This window comes from Macrobrachium rosenbergii, chromosome 6 (assembly GCF_040412425.1).
Source record: "Macrobrachium rosenbergii isolate ZJJX-2024 chromosome 6, ASM4041242v1, whole genome shotgun sequence".
Lineage (NCBI taxonomy): Eukaryota > Metazoa > Arthropoda > Malacostraca > Decapoda > Palaemonidae > Macrobrachium > Macrobrachium rosenbergii.
Window position 1 is genome coordinate 26355171 of NC_089746.1, and position 22977 is coordinate 26378147.

The window sequence follows — 22977 nt, forward strand, 5'->3', positions numbered from 1 at the left end:
CATGGCCCAACGTCTTCAGCATGGGGATGGGCATGGTGGGTGAGTGGGGGCTCACGGACTCGGGCGCAGCGTTGCCAAGCCACCGGAAATCTTTCTAATAGGCGGAGACCAGGTGGGTGCTCGTCCACGCCCTCACCCTCACAACATAGCGCCGCCCGCAAATGGGGCCAGCATCATAGTCTTTTTTCTTTTTTTTTTTTTTGCTTGTACTAAGTTCACTCTTTATTTTTTTTTCAATGTTAGACCAATACTTAAACCAGAAACTTCAAGTTGGTCAACAAATTTTTTTTCAACAAGCACTAACTAAACACTAAAAATGAAAACTAAATGTTTTTCATTTTTGTATTTTTTTATTCCTTCAATACAGATAAAACATCTAATCAACAATGAATCTCAATAAAGTACTATTTACGAAATAAGATAACGAGGTTTCTCATGCTGCAATCATTTTACGATACATGTACTCTATGGATTACTCTTATATTATACATTTATTTTTTGCATATTCCCAAGCATCGGGAGGCGTAAAAATCAAGACTTAGAAATTCGGCCAAGATGAAATAGTGCCAAGGTGTACTGTATATAATTCGCATCGATGACAGATGAAGTGGTGATGCTACACAAAATAAATGAATGAATAAATGAATAAATAAATAAGCAAAAAATAAATATAAATAAATAAGCAAAAATAGAAAAAATAAATAAATGCACGTACAAAAGCACATAATATAACATCAAGGCCAGGTATATAATAGGCCCGATATTTTGTAAGATGTAATCTAAAGTGAACCTCTAAGCCACTTCCTCTAAGTGCTCATTACAATGGATGCAATAATCACTACCGTATATCCTCATCCCAATGTACAATCAAGTTACGTGGATTGGATTTAAAAAAGGATACAATTCAGTAACGTAAACATATGGCCAGACTAATAAACAGCAACTAAATTTCCTCAGTTCATGAAAAAAAAAAAAAATCGGGGCAATACACAAGACGATCAGCCTCTACAAAAAACACACGGCTTCACACAGTCGAATACCGCTAAAAAAAAAAAAATAAAAAAACAGGAACGGATATCGTATCCTTGACTACCCACCCTCTACGTCTTGGCACTGTCATTACCTTGAAATGTCTTCGGTCATTATAACAGAGGACAAAACAGCTGTCTACGTTGAAATATCTCGTTAAAGTTTTGTGTCTGTGTCCTCTATAATCGACGTATCGGCAGTCAAGCATTAGTATTTCCATGATTTATAAGCATCCTTTATCATTCTTGGAAATAAAGTGATCAAGACCTCTCCGCCCTATGACAACCCCCAAATAAAGAAAAGGGCCACGCGCGAATTACGCACACAAATTACTATGGACAACTTTGCATTCCATACTAAATGAAGCTACTTATTACTCTGATAGTCTTATGTTGTAATCACTGTAGTATGAATTAGCAGTTCAAAGCCTTTACGGGTCAGTGATCGAAAGCGCTGCTGAATTTCACCGCAGTGATGTGGCCAAAACTGTTTTTAAAAGACTTCAGTACTAGGCATTTGATCTTCGCACATTTTGTACTGGGCATTTAATTTTCACACAAACAAAATCAGCCTTGAAAAGAACGAAAAATACCCTTAGTGTGCAATAAAATAACACCACAATCACAATTTGTAAATTTGCCTCCTTGCTATATATATCTACCACTGATATAACTACTTAAACCATGCCCTAGAAATGATTCAATAATCATCAATGGGGACGCCCCAAGAACATGAAGTAACAAAATGTGTCCATATTTTCTGACCCTAACATCACTGAGTTAGCGGAGGGAGATAAACTCTTAATAAATAGCTCGAGATCATATTTTCCCCTCTCAGCATGTGGTGGGAGGGGTGATGACTCCTAATTGGGTAGCTCCAACAAACAGGCCAAAACCGACGAAACCACCAACATACAATAAAATGCGCTTTAGCCCTTGCGCGAAGCTACCTCCCAACACATGGTAAACGTGAAGATGAAGCCACGGGTTGCAAAAAGAAATCGGCAGCAGTTCCAGTCATCTCTATTTAAGGCAAGAAAGGTGCTGGAGAATCACGCGATCGGATGAATAAGGTTAGGTAGGCAGGGACGCACAGGGGGGAAAGGATGAGTAGTATGGATGCCTTATAACGCATACATTTACTCATCCCAAATACGGCCACTCGCCATTCTCGGCATTGCCTTCATGAGCATGACCTTCCGTATAAGTAACGAGAGCGGGATCTCTTAATCACGTTCATCTTTATCTTTCGAGTTCTACAATTAATTTTCAATTCAAAAGTTCATGTCTACTATATTCGTCGTGACACTTCCGTTAACACTCACGATTTTTATGTCCAAGCCTGCGCCTGGCATCAAGTACAAATCTATAAAGCTCAACATTGTCAGAAAAGGAAAACGCTGAACAGCTGTCCTGCACAAATTCGTACCAAAGGTTGCACAAATCTCCATCAGATTGTAAGACATAAAAGACTGTGCTGAAGAGGAGTGCCAATTGATCTGATCTACAGTTCAAGTTTCTTAAGACACGCTTTTGCTACTCCCTGTTCCTTCTGGAGATCTAAAACTTACTAAGCTCATAAGCGCACCTGCATAAGAATTTAGGAGCATAAAAATGAATTAAAACCAATAAAATAAAAACAAACTAAAATTCACTACTTTAATTACATTTATAACACTATTTCCATAAACAAGATTCCGCTATCACTTCGCATCACCTTTCCTTTTCTTAAAAGCGACCTCTTAACCAGATAATCTTCTTACATATGGGACATAAAACTGAAGAGCAGGACAAAAATAATATCTTAGATTCGCATACACGGTTCGCACCCTACCAAATTTCAAGCCCTCCTAAAATGGCAGAAACAATTGCTATCTTTCTTGGATTGACAGTTTACCTTCTTATCTCACCACAGGATACTGGTCACTGTAGGAGAGAAGTACATTATAATTTTTCGACCTTAAGGTTCCCTTAAAATAGCCACAGTTTCCTCTAATAGTGCAAACGCCCTGGAAGGTGTTGTGCCACCATAAAGGTAAAACGTTCTTTTCACTCAAAAAGTAAACACTGCGAAAAAAAGTCTACTTCTAGTTCACGACAAATCAAATGTAATGTCTGCTAAAAGTACGCGTTGAGATATTAACTCTTAAATATCGACAACTATACAAATCACAGATGAAACTAAAATAATGCTGTAATAACAATCGTCAGACTGACCAGCACTGAACGCACAACACCTCAGATCTCACGAGTTAGCAAGCACAAGTCACACATACACACACACACACAAAACTAAACTGTGCACAACAAACGAGTACCATGTCGCCGTGGCCTGGAGGAAAGCCAAGGGCTTCCCTTCTCGAGTCGTAAATGCATATGAGCAGCCTAAGGCATCACCAACAACCGAAGAAATGAGTTAACGCCCAAGAGGTCCTCTCCCGAGAAATCCTGCGGGATGATGTGATTCACTTGCGACTCCAGAAAACCCTCGGAGAATCTTCGACGTCACTTGAGGTATTATGTAGGATGCGGTTTATCTATGGAAAGATGAAACCATACGTGGGAGACTTATAAATAAGGAGTTCACATGTTATTCTAAATATAAAGGACGCAAGAGAATGTAGGCTGAAGTCCCGCTTTCCTCTAACATTTAGGAGGCTTTTCCTTTCTGAAAGACCTTTTCTTCGTTGCCAGAATTAGATGTATTACTCATACCCTTCAAAAAGGAAACGAGAGAATGTACTAAACGGGATAGAAAGGCATATGACTACTATAAAAGAATAAATATAAAAAAAAATATACAGTGAAACAAATCTAATCCAAAAGTTATTTCCGCTGAGAATAAATGTCGCCAAACTATGACTAAACATGCCCCAACAAAGAATCTACTCTCTTCTCCAACGAGCTAAGTACAGTATATTGCGTGCCCGCTAACACACTTCCAGGAAGAGCTCGGTGACCAATACCGCTCTGACGCCACCCTACCTTGCTCATGACCGCAACTCTGCGGGCCACTCATATTTCGGCTACTTCCTCTGCTGCAGTTTTTGTCACTCCACTTTTATTACAGGTATGAAACTCAAACATGACAACCGATAGTAATAATGGCACAGAAGGCACAAAATAATCAGTGTTAAAACAACGAGTACCAAATGACCAAAGAAACAAACATACCCCCTTGTCAACTAGGAAAAGTCACGCAGAGAATTCTTAGTACTCTAATAAAAAAAAAAAATCTCGTTTGGCAACTAGAACACTCATTTCTCACTGGGACTTACATGCACAATTTCCGTTAGGTATATCACATGTTCAGACTAAATTATAACTATTAAAATATCTCCAACCTTAACGTAATGGTTATAACGAATAGAATGAATGAAGAATATAACAACACAGATTAATCTATTGTTGCCTAATATGAATAGTAACGTCAAAATATCTATGAAATAAATAAAATGCGGTGGTGGTATCCTCTTAAAAAAAACACACACACACATATACAAAAAAGGGCTCACAATTACACGACCTTCACGCTAGATCACGAGAAAATCAAAGGGTCTTCATTTAGAGTCAAAGGCACATCCTGCCAAATAGCTTTAGTTCGCTTCACAAAAAAAAGGTGACAAAGCTTTTCATGGGAGTGGTCGATTTACTTTTTCTGCATCCCAAAAATACCCGTAATCTGGCTACATATCGTTAACGGGTAATTTTTGGAGCCAGAGATTCCGTAATCCTTGTAACAATAGAAGTGAGGCAATGGGTTTCCTAGTAAAAAAGGAACCCCCATTACAATATAATGAAGTAAATACGTACATGATAAAACATTATAATAAAGTCTTAGTAATTCTTCCTTGAACTTGTACATATACAATAATCAGACACGGGCAAATTATGAATGCTATAGTGTAAAATATTTGCTGCCCTATATTCGTTATGGGATGAAATCTACAAACACACATTGAATTATATGATGGGATCATGTTAAATTTCATACTCTCTTGTATATTTTTTGTAGAAATCAAGACTCCCTATATATTACTGAAACAAATAACTCTATCTCCAAATTTAGTCAGAGTATTGCAATATTATTAAAGCTTCTATAAACAGTCTTCACGTCTAAGCAATGAAATGCACTTAGAAGTTTAAAGTCACCACTTATTACAGTAATAGTTGCGCAGAAACTTTTTTTTCAAGAACAATGAAATGTGCTTCCTTTAACAATAATATTTCACACACAACAGTAGTCCTTTCTCCAGGACCCTGCTGATTGTGCAAGGGGAAAAGGAAGGTACACTGAGGGATAACCTTGGAAATACATGCTGCGCGATTCTTTTGCATGGCAATAACTGACATTACAGTGTATTGGAGACAAAGACGAGATATTGATGTATCCAGTCTGGCTCAAAACGTCCAACCCCTAATACAGAAACCAAACCAGCCCTCCGAAAATAAAAGTCATGTCCGCTGCGCAGGCCAAGTACATATCAGTTTCACTTTAAGCTGCTTACAGAAAAATATGTTTCCTCACGAAACGTCACACTAATCGCACAAAAATTTTTAACTTCTCCAAAAATGGCCGAAATATCACAGCTATACAACTGACCATGATAAAACAGCTCAATCTATTAGGTGTTGAGACCAATCAAATAATCTACAACACAAACACTGTAGAAACAAGATTCAAAAAGCACGTGCTACCATTGGAAAAATAACCGCATAATTCGACAGTTTGCGTGCTGTTTCGAACCAGCAATCAGATCGATATCAATAATACAAGCGTAGACCAAACTTAAATACCGGCTTCCCTGTGATCAATACTCTATTATACTGTCAATGGTGGGGACAACTTTGCAACTACCAGTACCGAAGAAACATGGATATGGGTGCTTGAGGGACTAAAACGTGGGTAAAAGGAAAAGAAAACAGACAAATCGACCGGTCAGATTACCCAAGAAAAACTCAAACAGCTCTATTAGATTAGATCTGCGATAACCGAAAGGGGCTCGGGAGGTGATAATCTGACAAATTTCAGTGAAGAGGATCAACAGGAGGAAGTTAAGTATACCTTAGTTTAACCAGACCACTGAGCTGATTAACAGCTCTCCTAGGGCTGGCCCGAAGGATTAGATTTATTTTACGTGGCTAAGAACCAATTGGTTACCTAGCAACGGGACCTACAGCTTATTGTGGAATCCGAACCACATTATAGCGAGAAATGAATTTCCATCACCAGAAATAAATTCCTCTTATTCTTCACTGGCCGGTCGGAGATTCGAACTCGCGGCCAGCAGAGTGCTAGCTGAGAACGGAACCCACTCTCCCACCGAAAAACTATCAGAACCCCAGAGTGACGAAACTGAATAGGCATATAAAAGACACAAGACACTTGAAAACAGTCAAACGAAGCTTCAGAGCTTCAGAGAAGAGTGCTTGAATGACAAAACATATGATAAGAAACCATGGGAAGAGATAGCGCAGGGATGAAAAGGGAAGACAAAGGTAACTGGCGAGATGGCACTGATAACAGGGTCACTGGGGAAAGCGCAGATAAGACAGGAAGGCGGCCAAGCAAGCAAGCGGGAGGGCAATGAACGCGAAAGAGATCAAAATACGTAATAATATCTTAATATTCACCCAAAAATATGTAAATGACTTGCGATAGCATATCATCATGGATTAAGAGGAGTTACCAAAGAAAAAAAAAAAAACTGTCGCTAAGTTAACGTCATATTGACGCGCTTCGAGCTACGACTGGTAGCCGTTGTATAAGAACGAAATATTTCTCATTCCGAGAAAATGAAGCAACCGCTCAACAGAAACGCCGTAATTACTGGGTAGACATCCTCTGGCCTCTACAGTACTTCCCAGGCGTCACCCGTTTACTCAAGTCCGGGTGACTCTTCGTTTGTCGAAGCAAGATTAATGATAAAAAGTTGCAAAAGTAACGCTAGCAGTGATGTCAACTTTTTAAATGGCAAAAAGGATTTAAAAAGCTAGCTAGAGGCCCCACTCTCATACACAGTTTGTATACACAAAAACGCACACATACAATATATATGTATATGTATATATATATATATATATATATATATATATATATATATATATATATATATATATATATATATATATATATGACATATACAGTATATAGTATATATATAATATATATCGTAACATATAATGTATATAAATAATAGCTCTGATTAAGAATTATTATAACTGTTATATCATTTTCTTTCGACGCAAATCCACTGAGTCAACAATACTAATCGTATGAAGACAAAGAGGATAATCATAAATGAGAAACAGAAGGTCTTTCAAACGTCAGTACCCAGCCAATCCCAAGGATAAGAATTTGACCTTGAATTGAACTGACAACCAATAAAGCTTCACACCGTATGCCTGTGTATATAGGTCTCTCACATTAAGTATATAAATGTACGAGCGCATCTATGATGAAAGTTTTGAACGAGAGACTTTGGTATCCTAATTTTTTCATATAAACATCCGACTATGTCAACAGCATTATTTGACACAAAATCTTGAACAAGAAAGCGTGTAGCAAAATAATCTCAAAATTTTACCATAAGTAGGAAGAAAATGCAAATTTACAAGAATATTATCGTTATTTTTGACAGAACATGTACAAGAGTGCTTAAGATAAATATTTCTTCTTTAGCTTAAATGGGCCAGAAAACAAAATCACGCAACACAAACCTCACATAACAACTACAAACATATGGTTCCAGAACACATGCCAAGCCAGGTGTTGACATCTCGTTCACTAGCTACATGTACGAGTTATTCTAAAGTTCGAAAAGTTACAACAGTCAAAGCACATAACTTGACATTCTAAATAGACCAGTCACGCGCTGAATAAAATTGCCATAAAAAGTTAACATAAAAACAACAACATTGGGGCAGCAACGTTTATCATAAAAGATTCTTTTATTTTAAGGATATAAAACGGTTGGAGTAAGAAAATCTGCTCTACTATTAGTTAATGGACAACGTCTCTGAATGCGTCACTTGACGCAAACTGAAAAATAAGCCTCATTTCTCAACTCGTGAGTCATGCGCTGACTCACCTACCACAGCTCTATAACTATCCTGACTTTCTTTGAGTAGGAACACAATATGCAACAATTTACGATATTCATCTTGATTTTCAGATAGTTTGGCACTAACACCTGACTTCATAAATATCTCGTTCAAGAACTCAGGTGGTTTAAAACCATGAATTCGCCATATAACAGTTTCTTTTCATATAACATTAGTAAAAATATACAGCACAGCTTATTTCCACATTCCACCTTCTTTCTTGACTCTTAATAACATCAAACGCAAGTGATACTGAACAGAGTTTTTAAAACGGGAGCAACATGAACTCATTTCCTGTGATAATGTCAAGTTTCAACACACAACAAAAGCATCACTAGAGAATCACCGTCACTAGATTACTCATGGCCAGTGAGACCCCGTAACACCAATTAAACAATAACTGCACAGTTTCCACAGGTGAGACAGTCCCCTTACGTAGGGCCCCATACAAAGCGCTCCGAACACCAACACGCTCAGGTGTGGACTGACGGAAGAGCGACCGCTCTCGCAGTCGACCTCCTCCTGGTCGCAAACGTTTGTACTCAACCATTTCGGGGAGGAGGAAAACCTGGGATGTGGATGATGGGAGGGGAAGGGAGGGAGGCGGGGGAGGAGGTGAAAGATGGGGGAGGGGCTGCGGTTGGCGCTGAGAAAGAAAACAAATGAACAGCTTTGAAATATATAAGAGTAAATGTTACATTCACCAAACAAAAACAGAATGAGAATTTGAAAAGGATACCACGAATGAAAGAGATGAAAAAGTTGATCGGTTAGGATTACCCAGAGGGCAGGGTTTGGAGGCCACACGAGGGAGAGTCGGGTAGGATCCATGACAGGACCTCGAGACTCCACCTGCTAAACCCAAAGGGCAACATGGCATATATAGAGTATTATTGTATTTTATGACATTTTCTCCATTTACAATATACATTAAAAAGGCCATTGCCAGATATTCCAAAATTACAATTACAGTCATTAAAAACTGTAAACGCAAGAATAAAAAATCTGGGAACCGGTATAAGCAATCGTCAGACTGGTGCATTTATGAATATATATATATATATATATATATATATATATATATATATATATATATATATATATATATATATATATATATATATATATATATATATATATATATATACTGTATATATATACATAAACAAGCCTATGGATCTATATCCTTGAGAGAGAGAGAGAGAGAGAGAGAGAGAGAGAGAGAGAGAGAGAGAGAGAGAGAGAGAGAGAGAGAGAGAGAGAGAGAGAGAATTTTAAACATGTTAACGATGTGAAGTGTCTTTCAATCTGAGACAAGTGACCAAATCTGTAGACGTTATTCTACATCTGGCATTCTATCATCTCTTGTTATCCGGACTTGGGAAAACAGTTACCATTGCTCTTGACTTTGTTAACCCAATTTATGTCAAATCTAATAGCTATCAGTACATGACAGACGTGTGCTTCATGCTCGTATATTATGCTCAAATATTCGAGATCCTATTTCTTCATGACAGGGTAGGCACTGAAATGGACTTGAAGTGCTTTACATTCATCATAAATACGTCTGAGTGTTCGGCATTCGATTTCAACTGATAACTGAAGAGTTATCTTGAATATTTTTATGCGACTCGATAGAAGCAACAGTGTCGACAGAAAGATGTAAGGCTGACCACGGCTTGGAAGACTTTAGGACATGACCACAGCACCGGATGTATATCACACACGTTCACAGAGAGAGAGAGAGAGAGAGAGAGAGAGAGAGAGAGAGAGAGAGAGAGAGAGAGAGAGAGAGAGAATTTTCCCAGCATTACGGGTATAAAATCGCAGACACTTGCGTGTGGGAAAGAAGAAAGGAGTTGTTTCAGACAAGTTTTTAAATTAAGGTCCAGCCATAAAATGAAATTCCCCGTCAAGAACAATTAATACCACAGAGAACAGCCACAAGGGGCAACGCCCATTTGAAAGAATTCGAGCCTTAATTGACGATAAAAATAACAATTACGCGACGCTGGATCAACGAAGGAGATTATAAGAGAGGGAGCTATGGAGGAAGATGGTCCGATTCCCTTAACCGAAAGGCCAGGTAATTAAGCGACGTCCAGGTAAGGGTACACACAGGATAAGATGCAGGTATAGGCCAAGCGGTCACACAGGTTTGACGAGTTGCTCCCCTCGGGATACAATTATCTCATTAGAGAGGATGTGATTTGTTACGAAGCACTCAACTCACAATTAGATGCGGATAAACTTTATTCTTAACTGTAATCGTTTTAGCACCTGATAAGGATGGTCTGTTTCGTAAATCTAAAAGTTATCATCATTCATTTCCAGTCTTGTTACCTGGAAAAAGGAACTTCAGCAAACGGGGTGATTAATTCTCATTTTTTCCCACGAAAGAGAACCTCTATTTTTCATCTCTGATGACCGGTGAAAATAAATAAATAAATAAATAAACCAACGTATGGTCTCTAATTCACATCTAAAATAATTTATATTTCCACTTTTTCACGGTATGGAATTCCATGAAGAAAACTGCTGACTCACATTTCTGAAAGTGCTTCAATTAATAATAAAGGACAATTTTTTAGGATAATTAAATTAAGTATGACCCGCTTTAGTGTGTATTAATAATTCCTCTAATCTCGAACTGAGTGAATTATGCTTTGCGCACGCTCACAAACACCATTAAATGCCCGAAACAACCTATCAAACAGAGAGATGATATCAATCTTATGAATATCTGTTATCAAGAGTAAGCGCTTTTTATTGTGGCTGACGAGCAAAGGCGTTTCATTCTTCAGGGCATTTCCGAACATCTCCAATGTAAGCAAACTAAATTCAATTACCTGTTTGTTAATTACAATGTCCGTATACACGCAGAATTCAAGGAAAACTGGTTAGTGTCACCATAATCTCCGCCCACAAAGGAGAAGTCGGCCTAACTACGTAGAAAGAATGAGGGCAATCACCTGGAAAATTTGTTTCCCTCGTAAAAATCGATACCAGCCTTGTGATGCATTTCCTGTCAACCGCTGGAATGCAAGTCGCAAAACCTTCTTACTGTAATTCCAAGCCAGGAATGACTCATGTCCAATTTCCTTGCTGGGTGAATTGAGAAAATGAATCCTATTGGGACCATTTGGCTTGCAGGAGTCAGGCTTTTCCTTTTACGGTTGCAGCCTAGCAGCATTAATAATAATAATAATAATAATAATAATAATAATAATAATAATACCACATGTATCCACAATGGTAGCTACCATTCAAGGAATTCGCAGGGATGTTCAAACGGAGATTGAAATGGAGGATGCATAGACTAATACACGGGTTCAAAACGTGATTCCAATGCACATAGATTACATACTGCTGTTTTATATACAGTATATGTATATATATATATATATATATATATATATATATATATATATATATATATATATACACATATACATATACACATACACATATATATATTGTGTGTGTGTTCGCGGAATATGTTAGCTTTCTTATCAACCACAACCATAAAGGTAAAAAATATAAAAGCCGGTTTTCCTTGTGAATCCTGTTGTAGTGGTAGAAGAGAGGGGGTAAAATCTCTCATTCAATGTGATCAATAATACTTAGGCTGATGAGTAAAAAGCCACAATAATGTAAATGAGAGACTGCATTTTTCCAAAATACAAAAAGGATAAAACAGGGGAGCTTTCGACCGCTTGCACAACGGTCCTCTTCAGCCAACTCATTATTTCCGATCACGGGATAGTGATGCACAACAGAATACTTAGGCTAATAATGGTTTCTCTGTAGCAGTCTGAGAAGTAGCAAGTGATGTACATGGAGCAGTTACATCATTAACTCCTCATTACGAGGTAGTGACTGTTACGCAACAGTTTAATGTTCTGGTTGGCTTCATGATCTCTGTGCTATGGGATGTTCTTAAGCTTCTCATCATGCACATTACAATAGTATTAAAAACTGCCATTTTCCTAGGAGTAGTTGGTAAGTCATTCAAAGTGGTCGGTTACCCTGTGCATTAACGATGAATATCCCCTTCCCTTCGTTGTGCCATTTTAATCTGTCCTTTACCCGCTAACAGCTGAAGTATTTTTGATTTTTACGCGTTTGGTGGCCAACCATCTCTCCCGCTTTAATGTGCAATGTCCAAAAAATTATATTTTAGCCACTGAAACCAAAACTACTGTGAAGTGCAGCGTGAAAGTATGTTAAAAAATTAGATTTGGCAAGCTTTCGCTAGCCACTGATAGCTTTACCACACTGAAACCAAAACTACTATAAAGTGCAGTGTGAAAGTATGCTTTGATACAAGTAAACTAAACTGACGACTATGGGGCTGTGGTAGTTTTTATAAGCCAAACCAGCAGTCACAAGGTACTGCTGTAAACAATTAGTGAGGAAGTACCAGCCGGAGGGCGGAATAGTTAATGAGCTAATTCCTTGAAATTTGTGCACATTTTAAATACTACCAGTTATCTGATTAGTGGGGGTCCAAGTCAGATATTATTTAGATTCTCAGTCTAGTTTCAGTGCCTCCCACGACAAGCTTTCTCTATTTTTTTGGTCGATATGAATGCGCAATAAGTTTTGCGTGGAATTTTACGAAAACCTTACAAAAATTGAGTCTCGAACAGGAAAGACAGTGATAACATTTTGTAGGTATTGCTCAGCACTAAGATTTGCTGTCTCTGCACATTCTAGTTCTTGTTGAGTTCTAAATCTTTCAATAATGTTTAATTCTTTCCACTTTCCAACACTAGTCACTGAGGAAAAACATAAAGTAATGGAGTCCCAATCTCAGATACGGAAAGAAATGACCCTTTTCGAGGTGCAACGAAAAAAAAAACTTTGTTTCCTATTCAAGTTTCGTTTTTAATCTTCAGGCACCGTGGCGTTTTATTTTTTCCACGCAAACGTCTGTTTTAGTAGTAGCAATAGTAGAATCAACAATTATCCGTTTTAGTCAAAGAAGGCTATTAAAATAAACTTCACAATGAAAATCTAGTGGGCCGTATATAATATCTCGAGCCCTTTCGCTCTTGAAAAAAGTCATGATTAAATTGTTAATGCCAAATTAGGCATCTTTCAATTATTGTAGAGTAATAAGTCATTTCTAAACGTATTCTCAACACTGCTGATAATGTTTAGAATGCCTTGGTTGTTGCTTCCAAAAAGATGTATAAAGGAAATACTCTCATCAGCAAAACAAAATTATTCAAATCTGTCAGTTGGGTACAGCTATTCTTCCGTGCATCAAGTGGCGAATGAGAGTTTTTAGAGTAATTTCGTAAACTTGCAGTTGCCATATTCTCATTTTCACGCGCCACTAATATTTTTTTTTATTCAGTAGATGAAACCTATACGGAACAAGCCCACAGGGCCACTGACTTGAAATTCAAGCTTCCAAAGAATATGCTGAATTCAAACTCCCACCACAGACCCCACACCGCGGCAGTAACAGATCATGACACATAACCAGTGATTTTTCATCGCCCTGGGGGAGGCGCGAACTCATGACATCTGAGTGGCACTCAAGGCACTAACCACTATGCCAGCGACCAGGGAAAGATACAAATGGAGAACTGCTGTCTACAGAGAATGCAGTTCTGGGGCGATGTAGTGAGTGCTTAGAAGACAGGTGACTGAGAGAGTTAGAACAGAGTCACAGCTGAAAGCCACATTAAAACTTTGTAAACTGAAGTGGAAGTGATTGTTAAGGACGTAAGGAGGGTGAAGAAACAGAATTATTGTCCTACTGTACGAGGGTAAAGGTGACCGTAATAATTATATGGGCAAAACATTTCTTAGTATACCATGGCAGGTGTACGGTAGGATTTAGATTAAGAAATTGAAACAAAACAGAAACGCCGATAGGGGATGAACTGAGAGGCTTCGGAAACGAGTGAGGGTGATTGTTATCAAAATTATATCAGACATCTGAAAATCAAGTGAGACTTAATGTGGCAAACACACTGACCAATAAAGAGTTTATGATGAAACTCTTATGCGGTCAATGTGGAGGTTGCTGGCGATATATGGTACAGAAAACAATTTGTAGTGCCTGCTGTTATGTATAGGAGGGCCTAAGCTGAAGAAGAGTTATGTTTCACTTGGATGTGCATTATCTTTATGTGTGCAGAGTTATGGAGTAAGAAGTTCCTCGTTGGACGAGTGGGTTCCGTTCTCAGCTAGCACTCTGCTGACCGCGAGTTCGAATCTCCGACCGACCAACTGAAGAATAAGAGGAATTTATTTCTGGTGATAGAAATTCATTTCTCGCTATAATGTGGTTCGAATTCCACAATAAGCTGTAGGTCCCGTTGCTAGGTAACCAATTGGTTCCTAGCCACGTAAAATAAATCTATCCTTCGGGCCAGCCCTAGGAGAGCTGTCAATCAGCTCAGTGGTCTGGTTAAACTAAGATATACTTAACTTAAGTTGTGAATGGAGGGTGTAATGGCTGACGTTCGCAGATGATAAACCACGATTGAGGATAGTGAAAAGAAACAGCAGAAACTTTCAAACAATTTTGAAAAATTGTTTGCATGGGGAGAAAGTTGAGTGTAAATGTCAGCAAGTGTAAGGTATAGAGGATACATGGAAACCATGAAGATGTAGCAATGAATGTTAATATAGATGTTGAAAAAGTGGATTTATGTAAGCACATCTGAGTAAATATAAGAGAAGAGGCGAGTCACGCAAGAGGAGAAACAAGGAATGTGGCAGCGTGTGTGTAAAAGGTTGTGAAGACACTCAGAGAGTCTGTTGAAACAAGACAAAACTGCAAGCAAGGTGAACAGTACATGCATTTGCGGGCTTCGACACAGTTCTGAGGAACTTTCTAGGTGGGTGTATGAAGAGCCTGATGTTGTGGAATTTTTATGGTAAGGGTCATTCACGACCAGCAACTCAGGTGTGAATGTGGCAGTGACCGTTTTGTTCCTCTTTTTTGGAGTAACCCGTTAAGGGAACAGCGTAACACACACAAATACATACATACATACATACATACATACATACATACATACATACATACATATATATATATATATATATATATATATATATATATATATATATATATATATATATATATAATATATATAAACACACAAACATATATATATATATATATATATATATATATATATATATATATATATATATATATATATATATTACGTTAAACAGTTATGTACGCTTTTATTTAAATTGCACTGAGTTCAACCATTTAAGTCACTTCGGTACACTAAAAATGAAATTATATGGATATAAACACATGAAATACAAAATGACATGCATGCATATCTTCTTTTACCATTAAGTCTGCTACTGTAAAAAAAAAAAAAGAGGAAAAAACCCACGATGGCTTCTTGGTTCCCCTACTTTTTCGTAGCATCCCAACAAAGGAAACGAAGAAAATTCAGGAAGCAGTTAAATACAGTGCTGAAGAAACAGGGGAGATAGGGAAGAGCGTGGGAAGGGTCCCCTTCCCCTACCCCCTCAGGTCTTCGCTAAAAAAAAACTCCCATTCCCTCCTCCCATCGCTCTCCAACCAACCCCAGCCCCAATCAACCCGCTTCCGGTTGCGATTATCAACCTCCCCCCGGCCCCCGCCTCACAGCCCCAATTTCACAATTTTTCTTCTCGCCTCATTTTTCACCCTACTCGCCATTGTTTAGCCATATCAAGATTGTCACGGATAAAAATGATCATTACCTACTTAATCAAGGCATGACCAATACTAAGCACACACACACACACACACACACACACACACAAAGACGCCGGAAGGTGTGTGTAAGAAAACAAAAATGTCACAAACAATCTTACAATCGTCAGGTTTGTATTTTGGGCCCACAAAAACTTCTCGTCAAAACAGGTTAATATTCCCAGCATTTGAGTTCGGTTTTTGATCGCATATTTTCTTGCTCTCACAGCCAGATGTTGCTCACAGCTCAGCCAACCTTCACAGGATGCGGCTGCTGCCAAAACTGTGCGGTCACCACTTCCGAAAAAAATTAAGGATGTAGACCTTTGCCTAACCATGTCACATATCTCGAGTGGCAGGTATGTGGCAGTCTTAGAGGTTGACAAAAGTAACTCGACTCCACGTTTACAACATATTTATACAAGCATTATAAAGGTAAACATGAACTTTACTCAATACCTGCTTAACTTTATGCCTACTGTGGCTTTGTGACGATTTTTATTGAGAGCTGGTAATATAGCTGCGCCTCCCACAGTTAATTTGCTGGGTGAGATTAGTCTCATTTTAAGTGTAGTTTCTTGGGCATTACTGGCAATACTTCCGGTTGCTCTCCTTTCTTTTTTAAGGGCTGCTTATAGGCTTTATATATTTTCTTTAAGTCAGCATGGGAAATATTTTAGAGCTTTGTTTTCTTGCTGCTCTGGTAAGGTTCGAGAGTATTTAGTTTTAATGCTTCATTGATTGCCTTTAAACATTCTAGTGTTAAGTTTTAATTTACTGGTCACGGAAAAAAACTTTTATAATACTGAAACAGATTGTCAGTTCACTCATATCTAGATTCCTTTGAATATGCCATCGCTATAATTGACATAATTTCCGCCAATCTCCATTAATCAGTTTAGGGAAACGTAAACCAGAAAAACTTGAAAGGGGCTTCCGGAACGACGCTTTGCAGGCTGTAAGTATGTAATTTCAATATTAAATCTTCCTTCCCTCATACAGTAAGAATAATTCTTATTAACGTCAGCAAAGTTAATATCATCATGTATAAGCAACAGAAATCGTGCAATAATTTATGAATGCTTTTCCTTCCGACGAGGTTTTCACTTTTTAATACAGTAGTTGGCAATAACTACTGATACTTTAGCGTACCTTCATTAAGGAATAACTCTCTAACCTACAGTGCAATTTTTTGTCAGCCCTTTCTAAATTGTGACCTTTTTTCCCCTGTCGATTTGATTTTGCTGTTTCAGTCAATCTAATGAGCAAACTAACAATCTCATTGTTCTGCGTCAGAGATACTTAATAAGATATGCTTTATACGGTTAAAGTTGGTAAACAACAATGTTTTGTACTAGAATTAACTTCACAAAAAAAGGAACATTATTTACTAATATACCTTAACTACATTACCATAAAAAATTCACCAGACAGAGATTTTGATTTATAAAGCAAAGTTACCTTATTATATACATTCCCGATCACAATCTTAAATGCTCAGGCAGAGAAGAACATATTTCTAAGTAACCTGGGTGACAGATAAAAGATCAGGTTGAAGAATAATCTCTTACATTAACCTTTGCTCAAGTTATTTAAAAAAAATGAAGCCCAGAGACATCTTACAAGCACTGAACATCTTTGTCTGCACCTCTTACATAAAATGGATTGTAAAAACTACTAATAAATCCCGTAATCGCGTTTCAAGGGAGCTAGAAATCTTTGTTCAACTACTTGCATAAGAGATAATAAGAAGAAGGCAATAAAACCGACGTCATTTTCTATACCAGCTGAATAAAGAAAGGAGATGAGCAGTCCCCTCCGGCTAATAACAGTAGCTGCGAGATGACAAGAAATGGGAAGGAGAAATGCGACGATTATCGCAGCTAACTACCATAGATAATAACCCTCAGGATGCCAAGTGCGAAGTCAAAATCTCCTTTCACTCTCTCGTACTAAGCGAATGCTGTGCGTTCTTCTGCATGGTGATGATATAAATTTTCTTTTCAGATTATACATGAAGTGTTCCTCGGCATCATTTGAAAAGCGTTCGATTGTTTACGTAGATGATCCAGCTCTAAGCCCAAAATCTCGAGTTTGTTTATTCCCTTTCCTGTTACAACTCTCTGCTCTGTTCCATTGCAACGCCATGAGATTGCATGATAGGTAATGTTATCAAGGAAAAGCAAAACCAACATTTTTCTTCTCTCTGGTAGTAAATTTTTAACCTTCAATATAGATTACGTACACATAATTCGTGACAATCTAATTCTATTACCTGTTTAAACTATTAGAACAGAAAGAGAAGTCAATTGAATTCATTTTTAGATTCTTAAAGCATTGCTGCAATTAAATGGCGTCAAAGAGCTAAATATCCCCATTCACTCCTGTTGTAACGTGTCTGACAAATATAATTAGTTCCTGGTTCTGAGACTTAATTCATTCTACTGCTAATAACGACACGAGAAGACACAATTGTTTCCTCTCCTATAATATAGTGGATATGACGAAAATTTTCATTAAATGCAAATGTGACCGTGTACGGCACGATATACAAATTCTGGTCGAAAGTATTATGGTTAATGATCAACAGCTGGAAGGAGAGAGAGAGAGAGAGAGAGAGAGAGAGAGAGAGAGAGAGAGAGAGAGAGAGAGAGAGAGAGAGAGAGAGAGAGAGAGTCCTACTCGAAGCAACTTCATTGTAACTATATATGTTCCATCACAGACAAACTTGTCCCCGATTGCACATTCGACGTAGGAAACCTACAAGCAAGAAGTAAGGGGGTTTAGTTCACAAATGAACTACTGGGATTCGCCAATTGAACATAAATACAGGGTCTTCAATTGTCTTCAATTTGCAGACGCGTTACAGTTAAGCGGAACAATCTCTCTTTTATCATATACAGTTTAAATTCATTCAATTTATTAAAAGGACACAGTATTAAGAAAAATCAATGGATAGAAAAATCAATTCATATTCATTTATCTATTTTTTGTGTAACCAATACAGTCTATGGGTACTGAGGTCCACTTTAAGACTTGGCGTCGCACAGCCCTGGGCCAGTTTCTCTCGGCACCGGTCCTTGTATAATTATGCAGAATGAAGGTACCTTGGTTCGAGATTCAGGACAGTACGTAACGTTCTTAGACAGGGCTTGCTATCTCGGCCCTCTCCTTTACTGCTTTCATTTTCAACGGTAGTCATAAGAATAAGCAAGCAAGCAAGCACTGCCTTATCTTTCGTTCCGTAGAGCATCGCGATTAAAATTCTCGACGCAGATGTTCAGTTTCAGCTTTTCATTCGAATTTAGAAATTTATTGTTATCCTGGTATACTTCCTGTTCAAGTAAAAGAAGGTACATCTGAGCCAAGGACGGCGGACGTGCTTTCTATCAAGTCATGTGAAAAGTGCAATGCAAGAAGAGCGCGTCTGGTGAATCGCAAGAAAAACGGAAATTCTTTTAACTTAGAGGAGAACGAAAATTTCGTCCTCGGAAATAGGTAGATAGATAGATTACGAAAAAGACGACAAAATGCGTTTAACATTTTCATAAGAGAAAAATAATCCTGAGAAAAAAAAAAAAAATCACCGTTTTCATCATGACCTTGGAAGCCTTCCGATGTCTTCTCACTCGGCGGAGCAAATCGATGAAACATTTTCTTCTCCACCTGACCAGCTTTTCTGTAGTCAGTGTGGGCGGTACAGGATTCGTGAGGGACGGAGTGGGTGGAGTGGTGATGGGGGCGTAGAACACCCATCATCTGGGCCGAATAAATCATGGACTGGTGGAAGGAATGATTGCGAGGAGCCAACTTTTGAAGAACAGGGAGAGCGGCAAAATTATGACTGAATACGTTGATAAACATTAAGAAGAAATGGATGATTGCTAGAGAAACCCCACATTTTGATTGCTGGCTTACAAACGGGTTGTTGAAATAAAACAGTAGCTCGGAAAACAGTGTGGAATAAGTAATCAAACGAAGGAAAGGATACTGCTGTATGGAACGTCAAAAAAATATAAATTAACTCTAGAAGAAATCTGACATTTCTACTTAACAGCAAGATCTCCAATACCGTCATTCCAACAGTAACAATAATGAAGTCCAATGATCAGACAATACACACACACACAAAAGCTTGGAAGTGTCATTAGCCGAAAATGAGGACACTACTAATCACCGTAAGAACAACAGCCGTTCTGATTCTGCTTTTTTCTTCACTCTCGACGTTGTCGGGTCATAAAGCAACATCTATAAATTAAGGCTTTTGTAAAGAGGGGAACGAAAGTTCTAGTTTCTAATTTCTCCAATGTCTTCCGAAAGAAGTGGGACATACTGAATTCTTGAAGTGATTTAATCTCTTAGTGAAATGTAAGTGTGCTCAGATTACAGCGCAATACGAAGCAGTAATCTTCTGTTCTCCAGAAATTTTCTTATTTGCCTGTTCTTATTCGTTGATTCTGAGTAAAGATTTTCTTTTTCTTACCTCCACACATATGAAATTCATATCAATGCTATCTACAGAATTATGACACAAGAGTTTATCTAATATTTACACGGGGAAAGCTTCTATAAAAATCGTGTGTGCTTTTCTATTCATAAATCATGTATATTATTATGCGCTCCTAGAAAATAACAATTTATTCTCACGTGGCAAAGGTCAAAACGACAACATTTTCAAGTTAAGATAATAAATCTAAGGTCCCAGCAGCCATATGAAAACTAGGTCTAAAAGCGAAAGAGAAAATCAAATTAGAACCAGCCTTAAAAGAAAGTTACAGCCTTGTAGAAAACAATACGAGCGTCATCTCTTCCATCTTCTCTGGTAAGCCACAGGATAACAACGGCGACTTTATGGATGCCTTTTCTAACGTTTTATGACAGCAGCCTCTAAAATTCGTCGCGCTAGACGGACGATCGGAAATTGCCACAAAACTTAAATTAATCCGTTTTTATGGCGACCTTTAAAGTCTCGGCCGAACTCGATAAGGGACCGTATTTCAGTCACCTTCAAGGAATTCCTAAGGCCAGTCAGCAGCGTCAGCACTGAAACTGCTCGCCCTGCACCGTTTAGCAAGTAATAAACATTTAAAGCTCCATCTTAAGTTTCTGGAAGGTCTTCAATATAGTGGGACGACGTGACTACCATATCACTGTTCTTCCCACAAGTGATAATACACACACACACGCATATACAGTATATATATATATATATATATATATATATATATATATATATATATATATATATATATATATATATATATGTGTATATATACATATATATTTATATTTTTTTTCTTTCTTTCTTTTCTTGTGTGTATGAGAACTATGAGAAGGGAGGCTGGAGGTGAGTGGAGCTTTATGTAAACTTTGGCATAAGGAAGACATGAGTGGCAGAATTTCACACAGGCCCTTTGGGTCATGCGGCGATCGAGGTGTTGATTGTACATACATACATACATACATACATACATACATACATACATACATACACATACATACACACACACACACACACACACACACACATATATATATATATATATATATATATATATATATATATATATATATATATATATATATATATATATATACATATACACATGTCTACTAACTGCTATATATCTAATTCACAGCCAATGTGTTTCAACATTTGTGTATGACTATTGCAGCTTTGCTTGGAGATTCGGGCCCTGGCACGTACGCAGATGAAATCCGAAAGAACGAAATTCCTAAAGGATGGATAAGTGATATGATTGGTGCGTGGGGCACTGCAGTATCTGAAAGAGAGATATAAAAAAGAAGAAGAAAGTAACCAAACCTTGTAAATGCTGCCTACTTTGACAGTTAGGGGAAAGCGCGCGCGTGCATTTGCGTTCATAAACCTCTTGCTATCATCGACCACTGGGGATCGTTAGGCAAACTTACAAGAATTGCGGAGGCTTTCAATCTCTTTTCCTCCTTACGGCAACTCTGAGAAAACCGAAGTTCATGATCCGGCAGGTTAATCAGAGGTGCGCAACATGCAATCTCTTACCATCCTGAGTCCACGAACTCATGCCGATTTTATTCTCTTTCCAAGTAAAGGGGCCTTGTTATTATGATTGTGGCCAGACTCAAAATCTGATTAAGCCCGGGACAGGATTACACTGAACATATGATATCTATACATGCGAAGCTTGAGTTACATAAAAGTACACAGGTGTCCCTTTTGTATACATTTAGGCAGGTGTTTTAACAACTGTTAGTAACTGTCGGTATGGTTGCCACATTTCTTCTAATATATCTATATATCTTTTCTTAAATTTCCGTTGGCCGAAGAAACAAAGTGAGGGCACTGAATTTTTCCAGTAACATTATTTTACAGCCGAAAAACAGATTTATCTCATTACTTACAAAATTATTTTCAAAATCTGTACCAGGTGAATTTCTGGGAACACTGACTTATGTTTTGAACTGCTGAAAAAAAAAAATCAAATAATCATGCCCAAATATTCCGAATATTTTGAAACGAAAATCGGAATTACGTCTCACATAAAAAATGAAATTACTTAACAAAATCCGGCGGTTGTAGTTATTCGGTTTCATGTACAACTCAAAATATTCACGGCAAAATGACTACTGCCAGTAAAAAGCATTAGGCGCGCTTCACCAACAACAATGCTACCCAATTAGGCAGAACCACCTTCCTTGTCTGTAATCCTAGATCCCGACCTCTGCCTTCGCTTAGGGATATGAGGGTTATTATTATTCTTTTTTATTCTTAACCCATTTTGTTCTCGTTACATGCAAAGGTTAAGCAACAACAGGACTGCCAACAAAATTATGAGAACAATTCACAAATGAGGAGGAGCACCAGCGATGCATAGTAAGTAGATACTGCAGCTACTATTAGTATTATGATGGTTTTTGAAGAGTTCGTAACAGCGGCGCTAGTCTTCTCGAATAATCCTCTCCTGCAGTTAAATTTCCTCTTTGTTTTGACTAAATCGGATGATACTTAAGATTTAACCAGATGCACTTTGGACTAATTGAAGAACAAAGTGCTAGGTTTTTCCTAAAAAAATGATCGAGATTTCTAAACTATACCCTATAATTCTTCACAATCATTCA

At 37.9% G+C, this 22977-nt stretch overlaps 1 protein-coding gene and 1 long non-coding RNA gene across 2 annotated transcripts in view; both read right to left on the reverse strand.

The window, feature by feature from the left end:
• The window catches only part of LOC136839374 (protein sickie-like), a 245394-nt gene that overhangs the window by 129499 nt on the left and 92918 nt on the right, over positions 1 to 22977 (reverse strand). The gene's annotated exons all lie outside the window — the stretch shown is intronic.
• LOC136839376 (uncharacterized) lies at positions 222 to 3409 on the reverse strand. The gene is made up of 2 exons (XR_010853308.1): positions 3347 to 3409; positions 222 to 356 (listed from the first exon to the last, which is right to left on the reverse strand). It is a non-coding gene; the product is annotated as an uncharacterized lncRNA (long non-coding RNA).